This window comes from Vulpes lagopus, unplaced genomic scaffold, assembly GCF_018345385.1.
Source record: "Vulpes lagopus strain Blue_001 unplaced genomic scaffold, ASM1834538v1 ctg1039, whole genome shotgun sequence".
Taxonomy (NCBI): Eukaryota; Metazoa; Chordata; class Mammalia; order Carnivora; family Canidae; genus Vulpes; species Vulpes lagopus.
Window position 1 is genome coordinate 1 of NW_024570328.1, and position 9,194 is coordinate 9,194.

The 9,194-nt window shown below is 65.8% G+C and overlaps 1 non-coding gene across 1 annotated transcript; it reads right to left on the reverse strand.

Moving 5' to 3' along the window:
* Positions 1 to 3,512: 3,512 nt before the first annotated feature.
* Positions 3,513 to 3,586, reverse strand: TRNAR-UCU. The gene has a single exon. It is a non-coding gene; the product is annotated as a tRNA-Arg (tRNA).
* Between the last annotated feature and the right edge of the window lie 5,608 nt (positions 3,587 to 9,194).

The following is a 9,194-nucleotide window of genomic DNA, read 5'->3' on the forward strand; positions in this document are numbered from 1 at the left end:
GGCGGCCCCCCAGAGGAGGGGGTTTGTGCCACCCCCAAAGGCTGAGGGGGAGGCAGAGGCCATGGGGGGCCAGGCACATCGAGCGTCGAGGGTGTGCTGAACTGGCGCCTGGGGCCTGGCCATCGTCGTCAAGAACCACCAGGGTGATGGCTCCGCCGCTGGAGCAAGGGAGCTCCATGGTCTTGGGGTTCACGAAGGGCGAAGCGCCCGCACCACCCAGCGTCAGCAGGAACCACGCCAAGGGCGAGGCGCTTCCAGAATGACGTTTGGCGAAGGGTGTGCATAGCCCGCGTTTATGGGGGCGATATCGGACCGACAGCAACCTTCTTGCGAAAATGGCGGATGCAGATCCGGTCGGTTGATCTTGATCAAGGCGCTCTGCCGCCGCTTGAAGGCGACGGAAGGCAAGGCAGTTTTCCCGGGAACTCAAAAACAGCTTGCCGGGGCAGTTGCCTCGCTAAAACAGGCGAGGGCCCTCCATAATGCGCACACCAGGGCAAACCTTTGGGGCAATTGCCTGATGCCCCCCTGCCGCCCTTGTTTTGGGGCGTGGTTCATGCTGGCATTGGCGAGGGCCGTGGAGTCGCCCATCGTGCACCGCGCTCCCTGGAAGTGGTTTGCACGGGCAATGGCAGCATGCAGCGGTCTTTTCGGGAAATGACGAAGGACAGGCAGTGCCGGCACGCACCACTCGCTCGACTGCCCTTTGTGCCTGGTGTCCCGCCTGCCATTGCTTCCATCCTTCGCCGGAGTTTGAACAGCCGCACCCGTTGGGATTGCGGTGCGGCCCGTGGATCTGCGCGCATTCCCGCCTGGTAGGGGCACCGCTTCCGCCGCAGAGGTCCCCCGGCGCGCGTGAAAAGCCTTGTGCCGGCGGGCCCCGATGCCTGCCCCCCTTTCCCCGCCGCCGGGCCTTGTGGGGCACGGCAGGTCTCACTTGCACGCAAAATCGCTCATGACCCGTTCCATTGGTACCAGCGATGCCCGAAGGCATCGTTCACACTTCTTCGTCCACCTTTTTGCAACGTTCTCGCCAGCCCCGGGCCGTGGGTTGCTCCCCCATGGCGTTCGCTTGCTGGGCCCAGCTGGGGCAGGCCCACAACCCTGGACCGTCACCGTGCGCTCTCCGCGACAGCGCCCTGGAGCGCCCGCTGGCCCCCGGCACCCGGGACTGATCTCAGCGCACGCGATACGCCCGCCAGTGTCGAAGTAAACACGCGCGAGCAACCCAGGCCAGGGGCGACACTTCGCTGGCCCGATGCAATCACCCGCCCCAAACGGGTTCACCAGACCTGGGGCATCCGGGCAACAGCGGCAGTCGCCTGTCGGCAGGGGGCTTCACCGACACCACGTGGGGTCATGCGTTTGTATGAGGGGCACTCGCCAATTTGGCGGTGTGGGCGGTGATTTTTTTCCCCCTTCGACACCTGGTCCAAGACCGCATCGAAGTGCTGCTGGCCCGGGCCCTTCCGTGACTATGGCGATGGCGCCATCGGAGGGGTCATCAATGTGTTCCCCAAGAAGCCCACACCGCAGCCCCGATACCCCAACGAGGTCCAGGCCACGGTGGGCACCGACGGAAAACGCGGCCGGGCCCTTTTGGGCAGCGGCGGCGCAATCGATGAGCACTGGTCCTACCCGTCGGATCCAGTGGAGACGCTCCGAGGGAAATGGGTTGACGGGGTGATTCCAGCAACCGCACCCCCCTCCGCGGGGCCCTTGCGATGGGATCCGGTGCAGGACTTCAGCTGCAGCGTCCCACGCACTGGGCCGGCAAAGCCCATGCGCTACTCGGGCACGCCGTTGATCAATGGAGTTCAGGATCCGGCGGTGCGCGAAACGCAACTACAAACGTGCCGACAGCCGCATCCAGTACAAGGACCGCTGAACCCAAATGGGCGGCGCAAATGGAAAGCCCTTTCCCGCAACGGATCGTGCGCAGCAGCTCTATCACATAGCCAGCGACCGCTATTGGCGCAACGCCGAGACCTACCTGTTTCAAAAAGGGTTTCCCCGGCCTGATCGACCGATCCGGAAACACCGAGATCGCCCATGACCAGACGCAGACCGGCAACACCACGGATGCGACCCCTTTAGCGGCAGTCTCTTCGGCCGCAAGAACAGGGGGTCCCTGGGCTTCGATGGTCAACGCGCGGCATTCCAGCTTTTCCCAAAAACACCTATCGGGCAGCTCCGGTCCGGGGGACCCCTACAACCCCCATCCCGGGCAATTCACCAGCTCCATTCCCTTCATTCCCCGCTATCGCAACAAGGCCGAGCAATAAGCGCTGTTCGCCCAGGACCGCCTGGAGATGACGGACCGCTGGTCATTGGGGCCGGGGCGCGTTTTGACGCATGGGAAATCTCTTTTGCGCCAGGACCTGGTGGCCGGGACGCAGGCCTTCAAGCGCAGCTACTCCAAGCGGGGTGGCGCTTGGGATCGGTCAAAACCCAAATCCACCCCGGCCCGTCACTGTATGCCCAGGCATCCAAGGGGGGCGGATCCGTGAGGGGGCCCCGCTGAGCTGCTGCGCCAACGCCGCTTTCGAAAGTGTCCACAGGGCGGCAGTCGAAAAACGGCTCAAGCAATCGTTCTGGGAAGGCAAGGGCGACTGGGCGCTGGCGATGACTCCATCAAAAACCAAGAAAAATCTGCTCACGACGTGACCCTTCCAACCCCGCGCTGCGCATCCAGGTGGGGCAGCCCGGGCCCTCCCAAAGGCATGGAGAGCACCCTGTCGATGCAGGTCGCCAAAAACGGTTCGGGTGGATGCCAACGTGGCCTTGCTCAAGCGCGGTACGACGACCCTTTAGCGAGTCGGTTGGCGGTGCACCGTGTCCCGCAATGGCAAAAGTGCCCACCATGTGCCTGAACGTGTCGCCAAAGCCTGGGTGGGGTGGAACTTTGGCCCCCGAACTGGACACTGTCAGGAGGGGTGCGGCCATGTCGGCAAACGCAAAGCCGACAAAAGCCAAAAACCTTGAAGCTGGGGGCGTACACCAACCTTTGATATGGCACGCAATGAAGGCCACCGCGGGTACCACGCTGACGCTCGCGGGTTTTAACGTTCCCGAACAGCACTATTTCTCCACGGCCATACACACCCCGACGCAATGGGTGGTGGGCGAGGGGCCCGGGGCGCGGAGATCACGTTGCACCCCGCTTTTTGAAGGCGTAGCTGCTGGCGACGCGATCCAATGGAGCCTTCCGATCGCCAGCCAGCCCCTCCAAACCGAGCTGAAAAAGGCCGTCTCCTTGAATGGCGCACAGGGCTTCAGGGGCCGGGCCCGGGTTTCGACGCTTCCAGCACCATCAACGCATCGCCGCGCTACAAAGCCTTTCCCGCTTTGCAATCACGGCAGCAATCCTGCCTCCTGGCTGGCTACCACTTGGACTCCATCTTCATCGCTGCCGAGGGACGAACTGGGAAGCTGGATGTACCTGAAGCCCGAGACCAGCGCGGCTCCTGGACTTTTTGGGACTTGTTGGGATTTCTTGGGATGCCAGATGGGCCTGCCCGGGGGACTCGAACCCCCGACCTATTGCTTAGAAGGAAATTGCTCTACCGGTTGAGCTACGGGCAGGTATCCCCGCTGACGGGCCAGCGCGACCCAACCCGCAATGGGGGGGGCGCCCCGGGGCTTGGCCGCGTGCCCTGGCGCCCTGGCCGTCATTCGGCGTCGTCTTCTTTCCTCGAAAACCCCCGAAGGAGGCGCCATCCGCGCGCCATGTCGGTCATCGTGGGCAACCAGGGCCGCGTGCGAGGTGGGCTGTAGGGTGTGTCAGGTTTCCAGCGCCGCAGCGGCAAGATTGGCCATGGGCGGGTTTCATCGTCAGGTGTAGCGCCCACGGGCGCTTCGACGGCGCCGCGCGTGAGCGCATAGGCGCCGCTGGGGGGCGTGGCCGAGCGGGCTTCTTTGACGAGTCGGCCAGCAGCTGGCCGGCCCCCCGGCCCCCCCCCCCCCCTTGAGCACCTGCAGGCCCAACAGGCGCAGCCTGGTCCACCGGGGGGCTGGGCGCTGGCGGACAGCCATAGCCGCAGGAGCGCGGGCGCGACAGCGTGGTGCGCGCTGCAGCGAAGCGTTCCAGTCCACACGCCCCTTTCTGGTCGGCGCCCGGGGTCGGCTGGACCCATGGTGAGGGTGCGCTGCTCGGGGGTCTGCTCGGCCAGTACGGCCATTTGGGTTTTAAATGGCAGGCAAGGGGGGCCCGGTCTCGCGCGCCACGAAGGCCTGCACCTGGGTGAGATCCTTGGCGCCTCGGCGCGGGAATGCAGCATGCGTGTGGACGCGGTGACCAGGGTGTGCACCGCGCCGCTGGATGGGGGCCCCGCGGCCCGGTCCGACCACGGTGCTGACCAGTAGCCCACCGATTTCTTGAGCCCGCTGACTTGCGCAGCGAATCGGGCGCGAGGCTGCCCATGGATATGGCTTGCCCCTGCAATCCTGGCGGGTGGTGTAGTCCCAGTCGCTGCTCAGCCCGGCCTGCGACCAGCGCGGTGCGCAGCGGCCCCGGAAACCACCGCGCGCAGCCTTGTCCGAATTCTTTCGGGTTTGGGCCGGGCCGAGTACTGCAGCAGGCGTCGTAGCGCTGTATGGCCTGGTACTTCTGCAGGAAGAGCTGGCGGCGGGGAATTTTCCCGCAGGTTTCCCCCACGGCGACCGGGGGGGGTAGTCGCGTGCAGGGTGGCCAGGGCCTTGGCCCCGGGGGTGGGTTTAGGAGCAGGTGGTCAGGGCGATGTCGGGGCCATCGGCTGCATTGGGGCGTGCCGGCTTCCACGGCGCCGGGTTGGCCCCCGCGGCAAAGAGGATAACGTTGATCTGCTGCCGCAGCGGGGCGCTCCAGCAGCCGCCGGGAGCGAGCTCGCGGGGGATGATGAGCAAGGCCTCCGGCCCGCAGGTTTGTCGCCGTGCTGGCCGGCCACGACATGACCGTGGGCGGCGGCTGTCATAGAGCCGACGGCTGAATGCCGGGTGCGCGCGTGGCCACCAGGGCCTTGGATGGGGCTGCCGCGCCCGCGAGCTGCGGGGTGCACGATACCCCGGGGCGGTCGCGGCCCAGGGATTTGCTGGCCTGGCTGTTTTAGCCAGGAAGACAGTTCGCTTTGGGCCCTGGTGAACTGTTCGCTGCGGCGCCAGGCCCGGTGTAGTCTAGCGGGTGGCTGGAATTTGGGAAAGCGCGCAGCCACGGCCGCGTTGTAGGGCAAACGGACCAGGTTGTTGGCCGGCGCGGGTGGGCTGCGTGGTTTGCCTGCGGGACCCACCGGGGTGGCCGCCGGCCGGCGGGGGCGGGCGCCTGGGGCTTGGGGGCGGTGGGGCCCTGGCGGCAGCGGGGTGCTGGCGCAGGCGGAAAGCCGGGCTGCGCACGCCAGGCCGACCACCGCAACCTGTCCTGTGGCAGCTCCGAATCGGGGCGCTGGCTGGAGGGGTGGCGGTGTGGGGTCTGCAGTGTCATGGCCCTGGCCTTGAGGAACACAGTCGGGGGAGGCTTTGGAAATCCGGGAAAGGGGGCGGCCTTCAATCGCCGCAGGCCCCCAATGCTATCGGGAGAAAAGCCATGCAGGGTTGCGGCGCGCTGTCGGCTGAATGCGCAATCTGCGCCATGTGAAAAGGCTGCAGCCCCCCGGGGAGATTTCGCCCTTTTTTTGCTGGCGGAATTTTCCCCGGCTTGCCGCAGGGCATGCCAAGGACCTGGTGCAGGTCAGCGACCGTAGCCCGCCGCGCGAGGGCCGCCACGGCCACCGCGCGAAGCCGCCGCCTCCACCGCCACATTGCCGCCGCGGTTAAGCCGCCACGGCGGCCCCCGTTCGGCCCAAATGGTGTCCACGTTTGGTGCGCATCGGATCGGGCTGGCCGCCACCTGCGCTCCCCACGGGGGCCGCGCTGCGTGCATGGCCCGCGGCGGCCCAGGTGGCACAGCCCCCCGGGGGGGGGGGGATGGCCCTTTCGAAGCGCCCGGAAAAACCGCCGCCGCCTTCGCCGTCAGGGCGCGGGCCGCGCCTGGGGCGTTCGGGGGGGCTGCCTGGGCGGTGGGCGGCGCCGGAGCCATTCCCGGGGCCATCGAAGCAAATCGCGGCGGGGCTTGTTGTTGGGGCGCTTGCACCGGCGTGGTTTCGGCCCCCCCGGCCCTGGCCGCCGGCGTTTGCCTTCGGAGGGGCCCTTTCGTCCGAGCCGGCCTTGGGAGCCTGACCACGGCCGCCTGCGCGGCCCCCCACGGTCGGGCTGGGGGCCTTGGTGGTGCGATGCGGTCCATCATTTCCCTGCGCCACCCTTTGGGCGGGGGCCTGCATGACGTCACGGCTGGGGGCCCTTGCCCGCCCGCCCCAGTTTGGCCCTGGCGGCCCATGGCGATGGGTTCGGCCACTTCGCCTTTTTTCCGGCCGAAGCCTTCAGCACCTGCACAGGGATTTCCTGCTGGTGAAGCGCTCGATGTCCATCATTAAGCCTTCCCCGTCCATGCAGACCGGGCTGACGGCCGGGGCCTTCGCGACCGGCCCCGGCCCGGTGCGCCGATGCGGTGCACGTAGTCCTCGGACACGTTGGGGATCTCTTAGTTCACGACGTGCGGCAGCCACGAAATCGAGCCGCGTGAAAGCGATGCCCGGTGGCGACCAGGGCGCGAAAGCTGGGCCGGTCTTGAACCCGGGCCGGGGCCTGGGTGCGGGCGCCTGGCTCTTTTTGCCGTGCAGCGCCATGGCGCTGAGGGTTGTTCTTGGTCAGGAATTCGGCAACTTTTGTTGGCGCCCGAATTTGGGGCCCGCGTGAACACCAAAACCCGGCCCCAAGTTGTTCTCGTTGATGATGTGCAGCAGCACTTGCTTTTTCTTGGGCCGCGGGCCCCGGGGTGGATCACCTGGGTGATGCGCTGGCCCGGGTGTTTGCTGGGGCGTGACCTGGATGCCCTGGGGGTTTTGCGCAGGCAGAACCGTTGGCCCAAAGGTCGCCGACCCTCGTCGCGAAGGTTGGCCGAGAACAGCAGGCTTTGCTTGTCCTTGGGCACCAGGGCCAGCACCTTCTTGACGTCATGGATGAAGCCCATGTCCAGCATGCGGTCGGTTTTCGTCGAGCAACAGGATTTCGACGGTGGACGGGCCCCATGAAGCTTGCTGCTGCAGACCAGCGGCGGCCGGCGTGGGGGACCAGGATGTCCACGCCCTTCTTATGCGGTCGATCGGGGGCTTCATGCCCACGCCGCCGAAATGCGGTGGATTTGATGTCCAGGTATTTTGGCGTAGCTGCGCACCGTTTCCTCGACCTGGCGGCCGATTTCACGCGTGGGCGTCAGCACCAGGGCGGGGATGCCCTTGCCGCCGAACTTGTTGCGCGGCACCTGGCCTTGCGAGGCGTTTGCAGCATGGGCAGGGGGAAGGCAGCGGTTTTTGCCGGTGCCGGGCTGGGGACCTGCCAGCAGGTCGTGGCCGGCGAGCACCGCAGGGATGCCCGGGGCCTGGATGGGAGTCGGGTTCTCGTAACCCATCCTCAAGCCGGCCTTCAGAATGGCGGGAGCCAGATTCATTCTTCAAATGTCAAGTGATCAAGATCGCCCGTCCGGCGCTGGTATCTGCCTGTCGAGGCAACCAGGGGGGTTGCCGGACCAGTCGTACGGATGTAGTTTCAGGGCCCGGGGGCCTGGAAAACAGCTTCATCGTCCCCAGCTGGAAAAGCGATGTCACGGGCAACTGGAAAAAACCCGGGCGCAGGGTATGTGCAGCGCCGAAATCACGGGTGGCGTGCAACCGATTTGTTTTCCCGTTTTTGCAGAAACAACGATTCAAATACTCGGACCAGAATGGCTCAATAAAGTTTTTCGAGTGAACCACCTCACCAAGACCGGCCGCCCAAGCGGCGATCTTGAAGGGAAACTCTCTCAAGCTTTTTCCCGGGCGCCAGACGGCGTGGGTGGGTCTGAACGGCCTGGCAAGTCCTCCCGGGTCAAGATCTTTGGCCGGGGTGGAAAGGAATTCGAAGGCGAAAGGCGCTGCCCCTGCAGGGGCCCGTTTCCCTCGCTATCGGGCCCCAGGGGCCCAGCTCAATCCAGAGCACACGGTGCGCCAGGGCCCTGGAAGAGGGGCCCTGGCCGAAGGTCCCAAAGCGGCCCTTCGCGCCTCGATGAAATCTACGCCGCCTATGCCCAGCCCGAACGCCGACTTTGACGCGCTGGCCGCCGAGCAAGGCGACTCGAAGCAAAATCGCGCTGCCGCACCGACTTTTTGACACCCGCTGGGGATCCCCTGCCGACGCCCTCGCCTCCGGCCCCGGGGTGCCCGTGATCGGCAACTGTCCGGGGGCGAAAAGCGCCGCGTGGCGCTGTGCAAGCTGCTGCTGTCCAACCGACATGCTGCTGCTTGGGCGAACCCCCCAACCACTTGGACGCCGAGTCCGTGGAATGGCTGGAGCAGTTCCTGCACCGCTTTCACCCCACGTGGGGGCCATCACCCACGATCGGGTACTTCCTGAAAAAGCTGCCCCAGTGGATCCTGGAACTGACCGGGGCACGGCATTCCCTACAAGGGGACACTATTCCCAATGGCTGTTTTCCCGAAGCAAAGCCGCCTGGGTCCGAGCAAAAAGGGGAGGAAGCCCGCGCCAAGGCCCTGAAGAAGGAACTGGATTGGGGTTTGCCAGAACGCCAAGGGGCCCCCAGAAAACCAAATCCCCAAGGCCCGTATCGCGCGCTTCGAGGAACTGAGCGATTTTTGAATAAACCCAAAAACGCAACGAAACCCAGGAAATCTTTATTCCTGTGGCCGAGCGCCTGGGCACCCCCCCGGTCATCGAGTTCAACCAACGTCACCAAGAGCTTTTGGGGACCGCGTGCTCCCCCCCACAACCTGACCATTTAACAACCCGCTGGGGGCCCTCGTCGGGCAACATCGGCCCCAACGGTGCCGGCAAGTCCCACGCTGTTCAAGCTGATCGCGGGGCGCGAGCAGGCCGACTCCGGCGAAGTCAACGGGGCCAGACGGTCAAGAAGGCCTATTGGAACCCGACGCGTGACGCGCTGGCCAAAGCAAGACGGTGTGGGAAGACATCTCGGGGCGGCTGGACATCATCAACGTCGGCAAGTTTCCCGATGGCTTCCGTGCCTAGCGCGGGCCGTTCAACTTTTTAACGGCCAGGACCAGCAAAAAAGGTCGGCAACCTCTCCGGCGGCGAGCGCGGCCGCCTGCACCTGGCCAAGACGCTGATCCAGG